This window comes from Tamandua tetradactyla, chromosome 23 (genome assembly GCF_023851605.1).
Source record: "Tamandua tetradactyla isolate mTamTet1 chromosome 23, mTamTet1.pri, whole genome shotgun sequence".
In the NCBI taxonomy this organism is placed as follows: Eukaryota; Metazoa; Chordata; class Mammalia; order Pilosa; family Myrmecophagidae; genus Tamandua; species Tamandua tetradactyla.
The window spans coordinates 47,431,925-47,451,829 of record NC_135349.1 but is presented as its reverse complement, the minus strand read 5'-3'; the positions used below and the strand labels follow the sequence as shown (position 1 = coordinate 47,451,829).

The 19,905-nt window shown below is 42.7% G+C and overlaps 1 protein-coding gene across 2 annotated transcripts in view; it reads right to left on the bottom strand.

Moving 5' to 3' along the window:
* The window catches only part of GRIN2A (glutamate ionotropic receptor NMDA type subunit 2A), a 421,881-nt gene that overhangs the window by 321,363 nt on the left and 80,613 nt on the right, over positions 1-19,905 (bottom strand). The window lies entirely within an intron of this gene.

Genomic DNA, 19,905 nt, shown 5'->3' with positions numbered 1-19,905 from the left:
ATGCAGGTGTAAGTCTGGGAGAGTAGAGAAGCCTATGGGTTTCCTGGAACTGTGCAATAGCCCACGGCTGTCCTCAAATCCCGGACTTGGACATCCAGCCACCTCTTTGTTATCTCTATCTGGATATGTATGTTAGGCAGGACAGTAGCCCCCAGAGATATCCTTATCCTAATCTATAAACCCATGAGTATGTTGGAAAGGATTATGCGCTCTAGAAAAGCCATATTTTAATCCTGGTCCGATTTTGTGGGAGCAACGTTTCTTTTAATCCCTATTCAATAATGTAGGTTGGAATCTTTTGATTAGATTGTCTCCATGGAGATGTGACTCGCCCAATTGTAAGCATCAACCTTTGATCAGAGGGAGATGTGACTCCATCCATTCCAGGTGGGTCTTGATTAGTTTACTGCAATCCTTTAAAAGAGGAAGCATTTTGGAAAAAGCTTGAGAGCCACAATATAGCCACGAGAACCACGAGAGCCCACGCAGCAGAGACCTTTGGAGACGAAGCGAAAAAGTGCCCCTGGGGAGCTTCATGAAACAAGAAGCCTGGAGAGAAAGCTAGTAGATGTCACCATGTTCACCATGTGCCTTTCCAGTTGAGAGAGAAACCCTAAACGTCATCGACCTTTCTTGAGTGAAGATAACCTCTTGTTGGTGCCTTAAATTGCACATTTTATAGACTTGCTTTAACTGGGACATTTTCACGGCCTTAGAACAGTAAATGTGCAACTTAATAAATTCCCCCTTTTAAAAGCCATTCTGTTTTTGGTATATTGCATCCCAGCAGTTTGCAAACTAGAACGGTTACCCTACATGGCAAAGTGGGCCTTGCAGACAGGATTACGTTAAGAAGTTTGAGGTGGGGAGATTGTCTGCTATAATCCAGGTGGGCCCATTCTAAACCCATGGGTTCTTAAAAGAAGGGAGCCTTTCCTGGCTTTGGCAGAGGGAGATGTGATGAGTAAGGAAAGCAGAGAAAGGTGACATGCCGGCTTTGATAATGGAGGACCTCGAGCAGCCCCTAGAAGCCCCCATTTCTTCATCTGTAGAACGGGGGTGTGGTCAGGGTTGAATAAGCCTGGGACGATGGTTTCACAGACGTATGCATACGTCACTCATCAAGTGGGCAGTTTATTGTATGTCAATTATGCCTCAGTAGAGTTGTTAAGAATTGCAAAAAATAGAACATTAACAATAATATCATGCCGAGTCCAGTGCCTGAAACATAGAAGTGTTTCATTAAATATGAGATGATGTTGATTTTCTGTGGTTCGTGGGTTGGGACAAGCACTGCGAAAGCTCGTCGGCAAATGCCTAGAATCGTGCCGGAGGGAAATATGGGCTCATCTAATCCTCCTGAGCACACTATCATTCAGTAAAATCCCCACTTCACAGAGGAACAGAGTGAAGCTCAAAAGCCACATGGGTAGAATGTTTTAGAACAGAATAATTCCTCTTTCTAGCACGCCGGTAGTGCCAAATGAAACAAGGCAGAGGAGAGAAAAGTAGGGTCCAAAAGGAAGCAAATGAGGAATGGTCTAGAGGGAAAGAGCAGCTCAGGGCATTCTCGGAGCACCTGGCAGGCCCCAGCTCCTGGGGGAGGAAACAAGACCTCCCTAGCCAGGTCTCTGGGAAGCATGCCGCCTGCCTCCCGAGTTCTCAGTCCTCATCAAGCTGGGATGCTTCTCCCTTACTCTGCCTGCAGCAGCCGCAGAACAAATGGCACAGCCCCCTTTAGGCCAAGGAACAAGAGAAGCTGGGGATAGAGGCATCTGGGGAGTTGCTACTGTTTTGCACATGGAAACTCACCCATCCAGCACCAAAAGGCTCTTACTGACAGATCCCACCCTGGAAGGGGGTTGCGATGCACGCATGCAGGGTGGCTGGCCTGCATGACCACAAACACTCTCATGGGTTCTGAATCCCCTGTGTCTTCCTCCTGCAGCAGGCTTTGGCTTGGGAATGAATCACCATACCCTGGTGTCCACATTCACTCCAACAGCCAGGCAAGGACCGTGTCCAGGGTTGGTTCCTCACCTGTGCCAAATGCCCGGCTCCTCTGACTACCTCACGAGCATTTACTGAGGACTCTCCACGTGTCAGATATTCTTGTAGGGCTGAGGATGGGAAGCTCAGCTTCTAACAGGGATTGGGGCAGGGAGGAGCATATGGATGAAAGCAAGTAAATAAACATGGCAATTTCACAATATGATAAGAGCTGTGTTGGGCTAGAGGATAAAAGCAAAAAAAAAAAACCTCCTGGGCAGTCAGGGAAAGCCTCTGGAAGGAGCTGGTCTTAGAGCTGGGATCTTAAGGGTGCCTTCAGGCAGAGGCAAATGCAAAGCCCATGTAGTAGGAAAGAGCTCAGCATGTTCCGGGAAGTGACAGAGGTCCACCCTGATAACAGAACAGAACAAGCATAGTGATTTTTAAGTGTGTTTGTATCAAAGAGCCCTGGGTTTGATTCATCAAACCTCTATCTTGCACAAGCTTCTGTAAGCTTGAGCAAGTTACCTTCCGTGCCTCATTCTTCTCAATTACAAATGAGGATGACAATGGAGGCTGGTCGCAGAATATTTGTGAAGGTTAATCAAATTAGTGTAAAGTAATTAAACAAAGCACGTAGTACATTCTCAAAGAAGATTCCCTCTTACTCTTATTCCTCCCCTGCCTGGTTGGATTCAGCATATGGGCACATGCTCAGTTCTTACACTTAGCTCTGACTCCCCTCTGCAAACCCCTGCTGACTCTCAGTTGTGGTTCAGTTACAAGGCAGCCAGCAAATATTTCTTGAATGAACAGATAAATGAATAAGTAGGCTTCCCAATGACCTTATCTGTAGTTAAGCCTCTGAAATGCACCATGAGCCCTCCATAAGATGAGCTTCCTTTGTAAGTAATGTGACCCGCCAGGCCCTGGGACCTTGTAGAAAGAAAAGGTGGCAGGGAGATAGTTATTAGCCACTGTCTCTGCAAACACCCCAAGCCACATACACCCCATTACTTCAACACAGACCTCTGTGGGTGCTGAACTTCAGAGCCCTGAAAGTTGGAAGGGATTCCGAGCTCGGATCCCTCAGGCGAGGCTATTCTTGGAAGCCGAGCCTGGCACAGGGAGATGAGTCATGCACAGGGTGCAGGCTTGATGGATTTCTCCCTGGCAGCAGCTATTTATCAGGGTTAGAGTTATACCCTCTGGAACGCGGGAGGAGGGGTGGGGTTCTGGTGTGACGTTGCTTATAGCCATAACCTCTCACCTGGATCCTGGCATTCTATCCAAATGATTACATCGCCATGCTCTGAACATCCAGCGGCCACCCCAAGGAAGCCAAAAACCATCCTTTGACATATTGTCTCCTGTGACATCGGGGCAGCCCTTGAAAAGCCTGTGAAGTATTTCCCAGCCACATCTCCGCTTTCCAAGCCTGTTTAGCCCATGAGTTAATTCCTACTTGGCGCGGTCTGTCCCTATAAGTGTCTTTTCCTCTCTGTTAGACTCAAAGATCTGGGAAGGTCTTACATGCCAAGTCCACCATTGCTCGCAGAGCTCCGTGTTTCACCCGAGGGCAGAAGACCAGTGGTTTGCTTCATCTTGCTTTTGCAAAACCCCAACTGTGGAAGAGAGTGATGTGTCATCAACTCCTTCAATGCCAATAATAGAAACAAATATCTGTTGTGTGGCAATCTCCTAGGATTTCACAGGCTTAGTCCTGGAGTTCAGTGTGAGGCCGCTTCCCCTATTGCCAAACCTCAATCCGCTCAGGACAAAGGACACCACGCTGGGAGCAAGTGGGAGCTGATGCAGAGGATGCAGGCGCCTGGTTAATCCCAGTCGCCTGCTATCTTTTGTTCTTCCCAAACTGCCTGGGAACATTCCTCAGAATTCAGCCTCGGCTCACAGTTTTGAAGTTCGGCTCCTTACATATGCTGGGGAAGTTGTTCCAAGTGAAGGCAATATAATTAAAAACCACATTCAAACTGTCACTTTGTTTATGAAGAAGAATTGAGTGGCCAGAACAAGCCCCAAAATTAATGCTCCAAATTCGTTCTGTATGAAAGTACAATTGAGGGCGTTAAGAAGGGAAACCACCGAGAACCCAGGGACCCCTGAGCCCAGCATTCTGCCTTCTCAAATATAACTGGAACAGGTGCCAACACACATAGAATTTCTCTCTATCTGGAGGGGTTCTCTACCTTCATGAGGGCAAAGCATCCAACTGGAACTGGTTATTTTTGAAGGGAGACACCTGAGGACATGCCCTTATCTCTCAAACACCTGCTTGTGTCATAAGTGATGTAGGCTCCAAAACAGCAGCTTCCTGGATGTAGATGACCCCAGAGAACTGACATGAAACCAATAGGAATCCCTGAGATCCTCAGACCCTGCTCCCTCATTTGTCAGATTAGAAAACAGACTGACAGAAATCAAATGACAAGCTCAAGGAAGCAGAGTAGAAACAGTTCTGGACTCGCAGCTAAGAGGTCTGAGGTTGGCTTCACTTCTGGAGTGAGGCAACCTCCAGAGTTCTTATTTCTCCCTAGCAATAGGAAGCAGAGAAATCAGTTCCAAGCAAAGGTCACTTTGAACACAGGTGGCTTTTGCCTGGCATCTGGTGGTCCCATTCATCAGACTTGAGGTATCTGAAATGTTTTATGGGTGCAATCCACCTGTTCTTCCAATGGATTTATGAGAGGGCTTTGAGTAACAGCTGTTTCCCAACATCGATCCAAAAATCAGAACAGGAGAGAATATCTCTTTGATTTAGATTACCAGCTTTAGTTGGCAGAATTCTAAGATGCCCACCAATGACTCATGCCCTTTAACTCCCCTCCCCTACCTGTGAATATGATGAGATCACTCCCAAGATTGTGAGGCATGGGGGAAGGGTTTTGCAGTTGTAATTAAGATTTCTCCTCAGTTGACACTGAGTTAAGTGAAAGGAGACAATCCTGGGTAGGACTGACCTCATCAGGTGAATATTTTATAAGAGGGCTAATTACAAAAGACACTGAGCTGGGGTAAAGTGGCCTTCCCTGGACTCAGAGATCAGGGTAAAGTGGCCTTCCCTGGACTCAGAGATCAGAAGCAGCAGATAATCTCTCCTTCTTTTTCTCTCTCCATTGCTGACTTTGAAGAAGGAAGATACTGTGAATTCTATAGATGCAAGGAAACAAATTCTGCCCACAAGCCTGTGAGAGTGGAAAAGGACCCCCAAGCTTCAGATGACCCTGGGTTGCAGCCATGTGAGACCCTTAGTGAAGGACCCAGCTAGGAAGCCTGACCCACAGAAGCTGTGAGATCGTAAGTGGGTGTAAGCCACATAGTTTGTGGCAATTCGTTATGCAACAACAGATAACTTACATGCCAGTCAAGAGCCAACAATTCCAAAAGATGCCAACGGTACCAAGATAGAGAGCTTGAAGCAGACATTCCCCACCAGGGTCTCCTTTAAAAATAAAATGAAAACTGACTTCAAAGTCTAACTGGCCCATTTCCTTTTGCTGGCATCATCTTTTTTGAAAATTAAAGATCAACATGGATGCTGTGTCCCAACTTGATCGCAGCACCACTAAATAAGAACCATTCAAGAGTCAGGGAAGATTGGACTCTGATAGTAGAGGAGGAACAAGTTGTTCTTTGGGGAAAAATGTTTTCAAATGAAACATTCAAATCTTAAACCTAGAAAAACAACCAGTAAAGCCAAGAAGAAACTCACACTGGTTGGCATTGGCAGGAGCTGAAGGAGAGAAGATGCACAAGGGAGCTAGTTCTGGGCATGCAAAATCTGACAGGTATGCAAATGCCTGACTGGAGTGCAAGACACAACAATCCCCACGTTAATTTCTACAGCCACCTCAAGCTCAATGTGGTTCCAGACCCCGAGGATGTGTTCGTGCACATGAGAAGAGAAGCCTGGCGAATGCAAAATGGGAGGAAACACTGCGAGACGGTGTTTAATTAAGTGCTAAACTGTTCATGGCTAGGTTTAAGTGGTGACCTTTGTGTAAAGCCAGTTTGATCATGGGATACTGCCCTTTCAGAAATTACTTGCGTGGCTACCTGGTGCAAAGTGAAAAATCTCAATTACTGAATATGGTCTACAAGCTCCTACAGACCTCCACTCTGCCCACCTCTCCACCCTCATCTTCCACCTTTCTCTCCAACTGCACTCTGTATTGTATTCTGCCTCCTCCCCAAACTTTCTCTTTATGCTGCTCCTGCTTCACCTGCTCTTCTCTGCTCTTCCTTTTCTATTTGGAGAACCAGTCCTCGTCTTTTGAGACATAATTTGAAAGTCACCTCCTCCGAGAAGTCGTCTCTGACTCTTCTGATGGCTCATCAGATATTCCGGTTACTCTGAGCTCAGTTTCTTCATCCATTTAGTGGGGATTAAATATAACCTCAAAGAAAACATTAAATGTTAGTGCACATTGAATGCTTAGAACTTGCTAGCACGTCTTCAGCATGTAAGTTCCAAAAGGGGGAGGATTTGGGGTTTATTCATTGCTCTATATATGTGCCTGGTATATATGAAACTTAGTTTAACTCGATGAATATTAGCTACTTCCATTATTTATTGAGCACCTACTAGATCCCAAATGTTATGTGGACCACTGGAGAGGAAAGAGGCTTAAAGATTGAAATAAGGCAGACACAAAAGGACAAATATTGTGTGATTCCCTTCATATGAAATATCTTGAATAAGCAAATACATGGTGTCAGAAAGTAGATTAGAGTTTACCAGGAACAAGGGAAGGGGAAATGGGGAGTTAATGCTTAATGGGTACAGAGTTTCTTTTTGGGATTATGGACAGGTTTTGGTAATGGACAGTGGGGATGGTAGTACAACATTGTGAGTGTCATTAATTCCACTAAATTAAGAGAGTAGCTATAAGGGAAAATTTCCCCAGCACCTTCACAGTGGGCTTAGCACAGGGCCTCATACCAAGCAAATCCTTATTCATATCAAGCTGGTGACTAAATGCATCATCTCCTGGGACATGTCCCTGGGATGACAGCCTTCCTAGGATGCTGAGCCAGGCAACCAGTTCATTAAGATTGGAAGTAAGCCCTGGTCTCTGACCTCATTTAGAATCCCTGCTTCTAGGAGACAAGAGGGAAGAAGGAGTGGCAATGTGGCTCCCTGATGAGAATATTCCAATTTTCCAGCAAGAACCCTATTTAGGGATTGGGCGTTGCATGCCCCATGCTACTCCATCTTCATTTCTGCTCAATTAAGAGTTAATCTCTACCTCATCTGGCTGTCCTAGAGTCTGATTTCATTCTCTTAACACCCTCTTCTTCCAAGCTGCAATCATCAACTGCAGATATTGATTTATTTTCTGCCTCCATTTTCTAAAACACAAGCTCTGCAAGTGCAAGGATTTGGATTCTGGTCATTCCTCTATAACTAGGACCTAGGTCAGTGCCTGGCAGATGTGCAACAAATATCTGTTCAATAAATGATAGCAACAGTAGCAGCGCTGTGTTGGACACTCTTATTATTCCCCATACTTGGAAGGAAGACACTGAAGCATGGAGATTTTCCATCCCTTACTCAGCGAGAAAGCCGGTAAGTTAGAGCAAGGACTCAGATACAGCCTGGCTCCAAAGTTTAGGCTCTTAACCACAACATTAGAACTCATGAGTGAATGAATGAATGAATGAATGATTGAATGAATGAACGAATGAACGAACACGCAAACAATTAATTCAATGTTTATCTCATCCTGTAAACGTAATGCCTGGGGTTAAATTGGATGGTGGGCTCACCTGCTCCCATCCTGACCTCTGTAATTGCTACATGAAACAAAATTCTGGGTCCTGCATTCCGTAGACACTCAAGAAGCATTTGTTGGATTGGAGCACACCTGAGTTAGCGCTTCCAGATGTTTTTATGCAAATCTTCCCACTAGAGATTTGCACCACCACTATTGTCCTCACTGAATTCGTTGGTCCTTACACAGAGCCCTTGACACTAACCAAGCAAAGCCGCCATGACTCAGAGTGACACTGAGCCAAGGCTGGGGCCAGGGGAGTGTTAGAAACATGTGGATAATGAGAGAAGCAATGTTTCCAAAAGAAATAATCACTTCTTGAGCCATCTGAATCCTCTGGCTCCCCCTGAGAAGGAACACGCATTCTCTCTACCCAGGAGGAGAGGCAACGCTGCAAACACATGAGATATTTGTGGCGAGAACCAGCAGCTGTCTGGCCAGGCTTACACTGCAAGTGAGCAAATCCCACCACTTTCTCTGGCTCAGAAGGAGCTGCAAAATCATGGCAGGTGCCCTAGAGAAGCAGCGCCAGTACAAAGGGGAGGCACAGCTCAGAAAAAGAGGGAAGCAGAGAAAAAAAAACCTGGCTACGTATGTACTTGGGACAATCTGTTTGCTCAGCCACACAGAGAACCATGTAATGGGACCCGGCAGGCAAAATGGGGCATATGCCACTCCTAGGTTAATCCACAGACCGCAGGGAAGAGCAGGCAGCACTCCTAGGCTGCCGAGCTCTAAAAATATCCAGCACATTCCTACCGCCACACGAAAGGTAAGCTCTTAGTGGACAGGAATCCTGCCAAAAGAGTGCCTAGCTGGGCGCTCCTGAATGAGTGCCAAGGTTGGGGACTATGAAAATGTGGAATCCAGCTCAGAAAACAGTTTTGTCTTGAGCTTGATCAGAGATTGATAAAAATTTTAAGAGATTGGTGTGTTTGGGTTTTCCTGAGTCAAAGCTCAGGTGATAAGGAAAGAAAAAGTCTGCTACTGCTATGGCAGTGGACGTCAGTAAAATGAGGGTCCCTCTTGTAGTCTTCCACTTTCCTCTTTTCCCTCTTGCATGAGACCAGCATTGACCCAGATAGAAGCTGTTCCTTCAGCCTGAAGCTTGGATCTAAGACCATAGGAAGCCGAGCTGCAGATAATCCAGCATAACTGTGAGCAAGAAATAAACCATTGCTTGCAAGCCACTCAGATTTGGGGGTTGTTCATTATGTCAGCATAAGTAAATTTAAACAGACAGAAACAAGGATGAAATGGGGTAACCATTAGAAAACCCCTAACCCATGCTTGGTTGTTTCTCAGCATTCAGTATAGATCACTAGTTATTTCTATTATCAGTGTTGTCATCATCAGTTCTCACTCTTTTGGAGGTACCTGGGTTGAGAAACTCATCCTGCAGGTCTAAACTAGTTTCCCTAAGCTTCAGCATGGAAATCTTGCCAGCATAGAGTCTCTGGTGTCATGCCAAGTATCACTGGCCACAGATGGGTGAAGATGTCACAAAACTGCTCTTCAATCTGGACCAAAAAGCCAGGATGTAACAGGGAAGCATAGACAGGCAGAGACTGAAGGGAAATGGCCTTGGCCATGCCCTCACCTCTGCACTCAGGGCTGTGAATGAGGATGGCACAACAGAAAACTCCATACCTCCACTAGACCTGCAGCACCTTTCCTGGCAGCCTTTTACTCTGCTCCTGCAAAATATCTGCTGACACCTGGATGCTGGGGCCGCAGCATCCAGGGAACACACAGTCCTCCATTGTTTAGATATCATCAGCCAATGCATGTGTCTGATTTCAAAGGAGCTCTTACTCCCTGGAGGAGTGTCCACTAAAAGGACGTGCTATTTCTGGCAGTTTATGCTTTTCCCATCCACTTGGCTTTGCTGTGTAAAGGTAGCGTTTCCACGCCTAGTCCATCCCCACCCCCACTTTTCCACCTTCACCCTACTCTAGAACCAGCTGAGACAGAATTCAGACAGGTTCCCCCAGACTTCTCCAGCACCCTGTATTCCTATCCTTCTACCAAGAAAAAAAAATCCCAACCCTCTATACAGATTGTGTTTCCAATTAGAAATAGATTCCCTCTTTTGTTCATCCATCCATCCATTTTTTTAACAAATATTTATTGAGAACTTTCTACATCCTCCATCATGTTATCTGTATGACTTTGAGCAAGTTACATAATCTCCTTCTCCATGACTCAGTTTCTGCATCTACAAAGTGGGATGACAATAAGACTGATCCAATAGGTTACAGTGGTGACTAAATATATTAGTCCATGTGCAGCATCTAGAGTAGTGCTCAGTGAAATGGGGGTGTTTTCATTGTTGTTGTTTTGTCTTGCCTTTGCCGGGTGTGCTGCCCAGCTCAGAGGATGAAATGCTGAATAAGAACAACCACAATCTCTGTCGCTCTGAGGCTGATGGTCCTCTAGGAGAAACAGACATTAATCAGGTAATCACACTAATGAACTTGAAAAATATAACCATCATAAATGTTACCAAGAAGAAGTGCATCATTCTATGGGGATGGATGACATGAGGAAATAACACAGGAAAGGTTTCTCTAAGCAGGTTGTTTCAGTTTGCTAAAGTTGCCAGAATGAAATGTACCAGAAATGGATTGGATATTATAAAGTGGATTTATGAAATTACAAGTTTACTGTTCAAAGGCCATAAAAATGTCTAAACTATGGCACCCAGATAAAGATATCTTGACTGTGAAGAAACACCATCAGCTTTGAACACCTTTTGTCAGATGGAAAGGCACATGGCTGATGTCTGCTTGTCCCTGCACCCAGTTCTGTTGACTTTAGCTTCTGATTCCAGTAACTTTCTCTCAAAGCATCTGTGGGTCCTCACTTAGCTTCTCTGGGAAAACTCTGGGTTTCATCTCTTAGCTTAGCATCTCCAAATATCTGTGTCTTGGTTTCATCTCTTGCTCTCTGAGTCAGCTCTTGGTTCTCTGTGTGATTTCTGTCTTTTACTCTCTTTATAGCAAACTCCAGTAAAAGGATTAAGACCCACCTTAATAGGGTGGTCACATCTCCATGAACACAACCTAATAAAGATCCCACCCAACAGTAAATCTGCACCTTCAAGATTTTATTAGAAGAACATGGCTTTTGTGGGATACATGACAGTTTCAAGTGAGCACATTCCACCCTCCTGACCCCCCCCAAAATATGTTCTTTCCAAATGCAAAATAGATTCATTCCATCACAATATCACAAAAGACTTATATCATTTCATGAAAAATATAGATACAAAGTAAAAGAAAAACAGAACAAAGCTCATCAAAATCAGTTATAGGCATGGTTTGTCCTAAGGCAAAATTCTGCTCTGGCTGTGGACCTGTGAAATTCAGAACAAGTTATGTGTTTCCAATATACAAAAGAGGGTCAGTCAAGGATAAAAATTCCTATTGCCATAGGGATAAATTGGAAAGAAACAGAGATCACCAAACCCAAACAGTTCCTAAAATCTGCAGGGCAATCTCTGTTAGATTTCAAAGCCTGAGAGTCATTTATAAAATTATGGTTTATCCTTAGGGATTGAGAGGATATTATAAAGTGGATTTATTAAATTACAAGTTTACAGTTCGAAGTCCTGTTCCACCCTTTCCAAGGGTTTAAACCACAGCTCTGCTCTCTGCAAACACTGGGGTGAGGGTTGCAACATTGGGGAGCATTGGGGAGCCCACCTTGTTATCAGTCCCACCCTCTTCAAGCATCTCTGAAGTGGCACCCAGACTCTCTGACATCTCGAAGGCACACACTTAACCCCTTCAGAAGAATGAGGCTCTCCCCAATCCCAGGGAATATGCTCCACCCTCTCTTGAGACCTAAGAGGACAATGCTTTCTGCCTACCCTCTGCCTCCAAGGCAAACTCACCCTTTCCATGTTCATGGATAGATCTGCTCTCCTGACCCAAGATTACTTGGCTCCAGACCTTAGCTTCCATGGTTCTGACTTTGAAGTCATCCCTTTTCTGTCCCTTTTAGTCCAGACTAGCAGCAGTTCCACTTACACAGATCCCACAACACTCTTGTTAGTCTTCCATGCAGTATACAGGGATCAGCCATCAGACAATAAGACTCTCCACAAAGTCTTTGTAAATAGCTTCATTTTCAAGCCTAGTTTTTTCTGAATTGGCCAACTGGTTCCATGTTTGGTTAAATCCTCATATGGGGCACTATTCTCTGGGATCTCACTTTCTGGAAGCTCAGAATTTTCCAGACCACCAATTTCTGGCTTCTTTGTATTCAAGATTTCAGTTCTCAGCTTATCTCTTTCCTCTTGCATTTTACTACAAGCTGCAAGGAGATACCATGCTGCATTTTTTCCACATTTGGCTTGGAAATTCCCTCATGTAGATATCCAAGTTCATCACTTTCAAATTCTGTCTTCCAGTGCTCTAACACCAGTGCTCAATTTTGCCAAATTCTCAGCTGCTTTAAAACAAGGCTCACCCTCCTTCAAGTTTGCAATAACTTGAAATAATCTGCAATGCATTATTTCTGTCTAAGGCTTCATTGGGAGCACCTTTAGCATCCGTATTTCTACCAACAGCATCTTCAAAGCAATCCAGGCCTTTTCTATACACCTCCTCACAATTATTTCAGAATCTTTCCACTATCCATGTAAAAAGCCATTCCAACATGTTTGATATTTACAAACCACAACACACCATTTCTCTGGTACCAAAATCTGTTTCAGTTTGGTAAAGCTGCCAAAATGAAATATATCAGAAATGGATTGACTTTTACAAAGGAGATTTATTAAATTACAAGTTTACAGTTCGAAGGCATAAAAATGTCCAAACTAAAGCATCCAGATAAAGATACCTTGACTCTGAAGAAAGACCATCAGCATTTTGGACATCTTTGCCAACTGGGAAGGCACACAGCTGGTGTCTGCTTGTCCCTGCACCCAGCTCTGTCGACTTCAGCTTCTGATTCCAGTAATTTTCTCTCAAAGCATCTGTGGGTCCTCACTTAGCTTCTCTGGGAAAACTCTGGGTTTCATCTCTTAGCTTAGTATCTCCAAATGTCTGTGTCTTTGTTTCATCTCTCTGCTCTCCAGGTCAGCTCTTTGTTCTCTGTGTGTTTTCCGTCTTTCATTCTCTTTATAGGGAACTCCAGTCAAAGGATTAAGACCCATCTTGAATTGGGTGAGTCACATCTGCATGGATAGAACCTAATCAAAAGTTCCCACCCAGCAATAGATTGGATTAGAAAAACATGGCTTTTGTCTGGTACATAACAGTTTCCAACTAGCACAGAGGTGCTAATGGGTTATGCATGTCAAGTATTGTGGTCTAGTTTGCTAGCTGCCAGAATGCAATATACCAGAAATAGAATGCCTTTTTAAAAGGAGAATTTTTTAAGTTGCAAGTTTACAGTTCTAATCTCATGATAATGTCCAAATTAAAACAAGGTTATAGAAATGCCCAATCTAAGGCACCTATGAAAGGATACTTTGGTTCAAGAAGGCCAATGAAGTTCAGGGTTTCTCTCCCAACTGGAAAGGTGCAAGGTGAACATGGAAACATCTGCTAGCTTTCTCTCCAGGCTTCTTGTTTCATGAAGCTCCCCCAGGGACATTTTCCTTCTTCATCTCCAAAGGTCTCTGGCTATGTGGGTGCTCATTGTTCTCGTGGCCCTCAAGCTTTTTCCAAAATGCTTCCTCTTTTAAAGGATTCCAGTAAACTAATCAAGACCCACCTGGAATGGGTAGAGTCACATCTTCCTCTCGTCAAAGTTTAATACCCACAACTGGGTGTGTCACATCTCCGTGGAGATAATCTAATCGAGTTTCCAACCTACAGTGCTGAATAGAGATTAAAAGAAAGGCTGCCTCCACAAAATGGATCAGGATTAAAACATGGTTTTCTAAGGCATATAATCCTTTCATACCAGCACATATGGAGTATGTGATTCTTTCTGGAGGCAGAAGGACTGTTCTGAGTGGAAGCAACAGCATGCAAAAAGGTCAATTTCAATATCCAACACTTTTAGACATAAAAAACCTTTGGATAGCAAGTGAAAAATAAAAGATTTCAGCAAAAAGCTCTCTTGATAAGGTACCTCCCTCTCTCAAAAAACGTATAGTCAACAATAGGACATATTTCCCAAATCCCTTGCAATTAATTCCATCTTCTTCCAGGAGCTGTGATGCAAAGGAAATGAATTTTTTTTTGAGGATGATAGGGAGGCATAGAGTGCCCCGTGCTGTCTCCTCTGAAGTCCACCTTTTGGAGGTGGAATTGGACTGGAGACACTGGGCTGAAGAGCTCTAATGTTACCCTGAAAGTAACGGGGAGCCACTGAAGATAGATGGGCAAGAGTGGCTGGCTCATCACTGTATTTTTGAAAGATCGCTGGTGCATAGTGGAGGAATGGAAACTGGAGGAAGAGGCTTTGGTTCCATGCATTTCCAAGTAGAACTTCCAGGTTAAGTTCTTTGGGAGGCATGGCAGGGACCCTGGACTGGGGGTTTCCAGCTGAAAGCGCTAACAAAACAGCCTGGTCTCAGCTTCCCCCCTGCAGAATGTTTTATCCTTCCTGGCCTGGCATAGGTGAGAGTAAGAGGGCTAATAAGCCTCTCAGGAAAGAACAGGATCAAAGGAGAACACAAGGCAGATTCTTGTTGGCCATCCAGGGTACCTGATGCCCCATTTTCTGGGATAGTCCCTACATTTTCTTCCCCCTCATTTTCTCGAAGTGATGTTTGAGGAAGTCAACTGATGATGGGGGATTCAATTACTAATTATCGGATCATTATATATGAAAACCTTTGTGAAATTCACTCTCCGGTGTGATCCAGAACCTTCCTCTAGTCTGAAGATAATGAGCAGGCAACTTGACCAAAAACATATCTTAAAATATTTTATCCCTTTATTTAATAGACATTTTTTGAGTATCTAGGACTTAATAGGCATCACATATCATATGAGGTGCTAGACATGCAGCATGTTCTGCCAGAGTCTCCATCTTCTGTACTGTTTTACCCTAGGGGAAGGGGTTTCTGATAGCAGTAACAAAATAAACAGCAGGGGAAGCTTCAAATAAAAAGGAAGGCAGTTGGAAGAAGTGAAGGCAAGAGAAAAACACCACCCTCCCCACTACCCTTAATGAGATGGGGCAGGACCTTTTAGCACCTGTCAGTCGCCTTTTCTCTAGCAGAAATCTGGGGCTCAGGTTAGGTAAGAACTCCTTGCTACATCTCTGGCTAGTCCTCAGGTCCATCTGTGGTTTGTCCCACCAGAACAACCTCAGGTTAGTTCAATTGCCACTGAGAATTACACCTTCACTGATGATGCCCCAATTCAAGTGAGCTCCTTCCAGCAGCAGCATCAAAGCCACTGGTTTCTGCAGCCTCAAACCAGTAACCTAAGCTTCCATCTGACGAAATAGAAAAAGGAGAGCAAACAAAGCCCAGGGAAATCAGAAAGGAAGATTCAATGTAGATTAGAATAGAAATCAGTGAAATAGAAAACAGTGAAACCGTAAAGAAAAATAAATGAAATCAAAAGCTATTTCTTTGAAGATATTTACAAAATTCACAAACTGTTAACTAGAATGACCAAGAAATAAAATACTCCAATTACAAAACCATGAATGAAAAAGGAAACATCACTACTGATCTCACAGACATCAAAGGATTATAAGGGGATAATATGGGCAACAAATGGAAACAAATTTGACAACTTAGATGAAAAGAGCACATTCCTAGAAAAATACAAATTATGAGAATTGATTTAAAAAGAAATAGAAAATCTGAACACAGTAATAAGTAAGAAACTGTATTGGTAATTTAAAATGTTCCCACAAAGAAAAGTCCAGGCCAGTTGGCTACACTATTGAATTCTGTCAAATATCTGAAGAATACATCTTACCAACACTTCACAAACTCCTCCAGAAAATCAAGAAGCATTTCCAAATATATTGTAAGATATCAACATCAGTCAAAGACATTATAAGAAAGGAAACTACAGCCCAACAACGCTCATAAACATAGATGCGAATGGCTTCACCAAAATATTAGCAAACTGAAGTCATCAATATTAGTATAAAAAAAGATTATAACACTATGACCAAGTAGGATTTACTCTAGGAATGCAAGGTTGGATAAACATTTGAAAATCAATTAATGTTACCGTATTAATGAGGTAAAGGGTAAAAGCCTCATGATCAGCTTGACAGGCTTATAAAAAGCATTTAGCAAAATCATTCAACCATGAATGATAAAAAGCCTCAAAAACACTGGGAAGAGAAGGAAATGTCCTCAATCTGAAAAAGGGAATCTATAAAAAACCCACAGCTAACATCACAGTCAAAGACAGCATTTTCTTCCTAGGATCAGGAAGAGAGAAAGGATGTCCACTTGCGCCAATTTTATTTAATATTGTACTAAAGTGTCTAGCTAGTGCAATATGCCAAATATTTAATGAATTAATTAATGCCCATGATGGGGAAGAAAGTAAAGCTGCCTTTATTCACAGGTGGCATAATATATGTAGAAAATCCTAAGGAATCCACAGAGTACTATCAGAACTTATAAACAAATTTAGCAAGGTTGCCAGATACAAAATACATACACAGAAATCCGTAGCACTTCTATGCACTAGAAAGAAAACTATGGAAACCAGTCTATTCACAATGGCATCAAAAAGAACAAAATACTTAGGAAGAAATTTGACAAAAGAAGCACAATATATCTACCATGAAAACTATAAAACATTTCTAACAGCAATTAGAGAAAAGTTAAATAAATTGAGAGGCATTCTATGCTCATGAATTGGAAGATTGAATATTGGTAAGATGACAATTCTCTCCAAAAGATTAAATACAATCTCCTTCAAAATCCTAGAAGGCTTTTTTTGTACAAGTTGATGAGTTCATTCTAAAATTATACAGAAATGGAAAGGATATGGAATAGCCAAAATAATTTTGAAACATAAATTGTTGGAGAACTTACACTTCCCAATTTTGAAACTTATTATAAAGCTATAATAATGAAGACAGTATGATATTAAGGTGAGAGTAGACATATGCCTCAATGGAATAGAGCTGAAAGTCCAGAAACAAATCCTTTCATTTATGGTCAGTTGATTTTTGATTAGGTTACAAGAGAATTCAATGGGGAAAGGATAGTCTTTTCCATAAATGGTGCTGAGAAAATTTGATAGACATAGGCAAAAAAAAAAAAAAGGAATTTAAATTCCTATCTCAAACTACATGCAAAATTAACCCAAAATGGATGATATGCCTAAAAATGTAAGAGCTAAAACTATTAAGCTTTTTTTTAAATAAATTGGAGGAAATTTTAATGAGTTTGGGTTAAGCAAGAAATGTTTTTTCTCTTATAAGTAATAAAAGAAAAAATGTTTAACAATATTTCAATAAAATTAAAAACATGGAGACGTGATCAAGAAAATTAAGAGAGAAGACACAAACTGGGAGAAAATATTTACAAATCACATATCTGATAAAGGATTCATATCAAGAATATATAAAAAAGCCTTAAAACTCTATAATAAGAAAACAAATAATCAAAATATAGGTGAAAAACTCAATAGGTGGGGGAAGAGAATGGGAAGTTAATTGTAATGGGGACAGAGCTTCTGTTTGGAGTGATGAGAAACTTTTGGTAATGGATGTGGTAATGGTTGCATAACATAGTAAATTTTAGTAAAACCACTGAATTGTATATTTGAAAGTGGCTAAAATGTGAAATTTTATGTTGTATATATGTTAATAGAATAATTAAAAAAAAAAAACATATAACTGAACAGCACAAATACCGAGCCCTAATACAAACTTTGGATTATAATTAATAGTATATAATAATATTGTTTCATCAATTGTAACAAAGGATCACACTAACACAAAGTGTTAATATTAGAGAAAACCACTGGGAGAGTATGCATGTAAGAAGTCTGTACTTTCTACATGATTTTTCTGTAAACTTACAACCACTCTAATAAAAAAGAAAGGAAAAAAAAACTGTCAACTTGGGAAAAATCAGACTCAATCGGCAATAGGCATTTCACCAAGGATGGCATACAAATGGATAATAGGCACATGGGAAAGTTTTCAACATCATTAGTCAATGGAGAAACACAAATTAAAACTACAATGAGATGCCATTATGTGCTCACTAGAATAGTTATAATAAAAAAGACAGACAATGCCAAGTGTTGGCAAGGATATGGAAAAATGAAAGCCCTCATACATTGTTGTTGGGAATGTGCAATGGCGCAGACACTTTGGAAAACAGTTTGTAAGTTTCTTAAAAATGTAAAATAAACTTACTGTATGACCCAACAATTCCACTGTTGGGTATCTGCCCAATAGAAGTGAAAAAATATGTCCATAAAAGGCTTGCACATGGCTATTAATAGGAGCATTATTCTAATAGACAACAAGGGAAACAACCCAAATGTCAATCAGCTAACTAATGGATAAATTGATTTTGTGTAATCATACAATGGAATATTCTTTGGCAATTAAAAAAAAGAACAAAATATCGATCTATGCTACAACACAATTTGACCTCAAAAACATTATATTGAGAGGGGGGGCCAAGATGGCAGCTTGGTAAGGTGCGCGCGTTTTAGTTCATCCTCCAGAACAACTACTAAGTGACCAGAAACAGTACAGAACAGCTCCCAGAGCCACGGCAGAGACCAGACACACAGCGTACCCCAGTCTGGACCAGCTGGACCGGCTGCAAGTCTCCGCAGCGGTGAGTTTCCCAAGCAGCGTGCCCTTCCCCAAGCCACGGTGGCTGGCGGCTGGCGTCCCTCCCCCACAGGAGGCTTCGCGGACTGACTGCGAGCCTCAGAAAAGTGAGTTCCCCAAGCCACGGCAGCCGGTGACCAGCGCCCCTCCGCCACAGGCAGCTTCCCAGAGGGAAAGGAAAGAGTCTCCAACAGTAGCAGGGACTGAGTCCAACCAAACACCGGTGGTGGCATTGATGGACAAATTCTGATTACTAGGGGTGGGCCCCCAGCTCAGGTGAAACTGATCAGGGCGGAGGTCGCCTGTTGGGCTGACTGAAAGAGAGGAAAGGGGACAAAACAGAGCCTTCTGCAGCTGTTTCTGCGGAGGTTGGTTGCCTCTGGACTCAGCGCTGGGATTGCACAGGCTGCAACTGCCCCAAACGCAGAAGCAGGTTGCTTTCGGGGCTGTCTGCCACCTGGGCCTTCCTCATGGGAGGGGTGAGGTGCAAGTCAGATGGAGTCCCTCTCTCAAGGAATTCAGATCCCAGGGCTTCGCAATTTGAAGCCATTAAAACCAGCCTACAACCTTTCCTCTGTCTCCACCATGCCCCCAGCAGGGAGAGCCTTCCAAAGGTAAAGAAGCCACAACATATTTTGCTGGTGGGACCCACAGACAGACAAGTGCCACATCCTGGGCAGGATAAGAAAAACAGAGCCCAGAGACTTCACAGGAAAGTCTTTCAACCTGCTGGGTCTCACACTCAAGGAAAACTGATGCAGGTGATTCCTTCCCCCCAAAAGGAGGCCAGCTTAGTCCGGGAAAACCCGGCTGGAGTCTGTAATACCTATGTAGTTCCTCCCAAGGGTAGGGAGGGAAAAGGCACCTTACAAGCAGGACAAGAAACAAGAAAATAAGAACTGAAAATTTACCCTCTGTTAAACAAAACTTAAGCTAGAGGCCCAGAAAAAGCTGAACTGAAGGTCAATGAACAGACAGACAACAAACTCATCTAGCAAGAAAACCCTAGGTAAGATAAGTGAAAGCAATCTCCAGAATAAACTAATTAAGGTAATTAAATGTCCAGACGCCAGCAAAAAATAACAAATCACACCAGGAAAATTGAAGATATGGCCCAATCAAAGGAACAAACCAATAGTTCAAATGAGATACAGGAGCTGAGACAACTAATTGTGAATATACGAACAAAAATGGAAAACCTCTTCAAAAACCAAATCAATAAATTGAAGGAGGACATGAAGAAGGCAAGGAATGAACAAAAAGAAGAAATGGAAAGTCTGAAAAAACAAATCACAGAACTTATGGGAATGAAAGATACAGTAGAAGAGATGAAAAAAAACAATGGAAACTTACAATGGTAGATTTCAAGAGA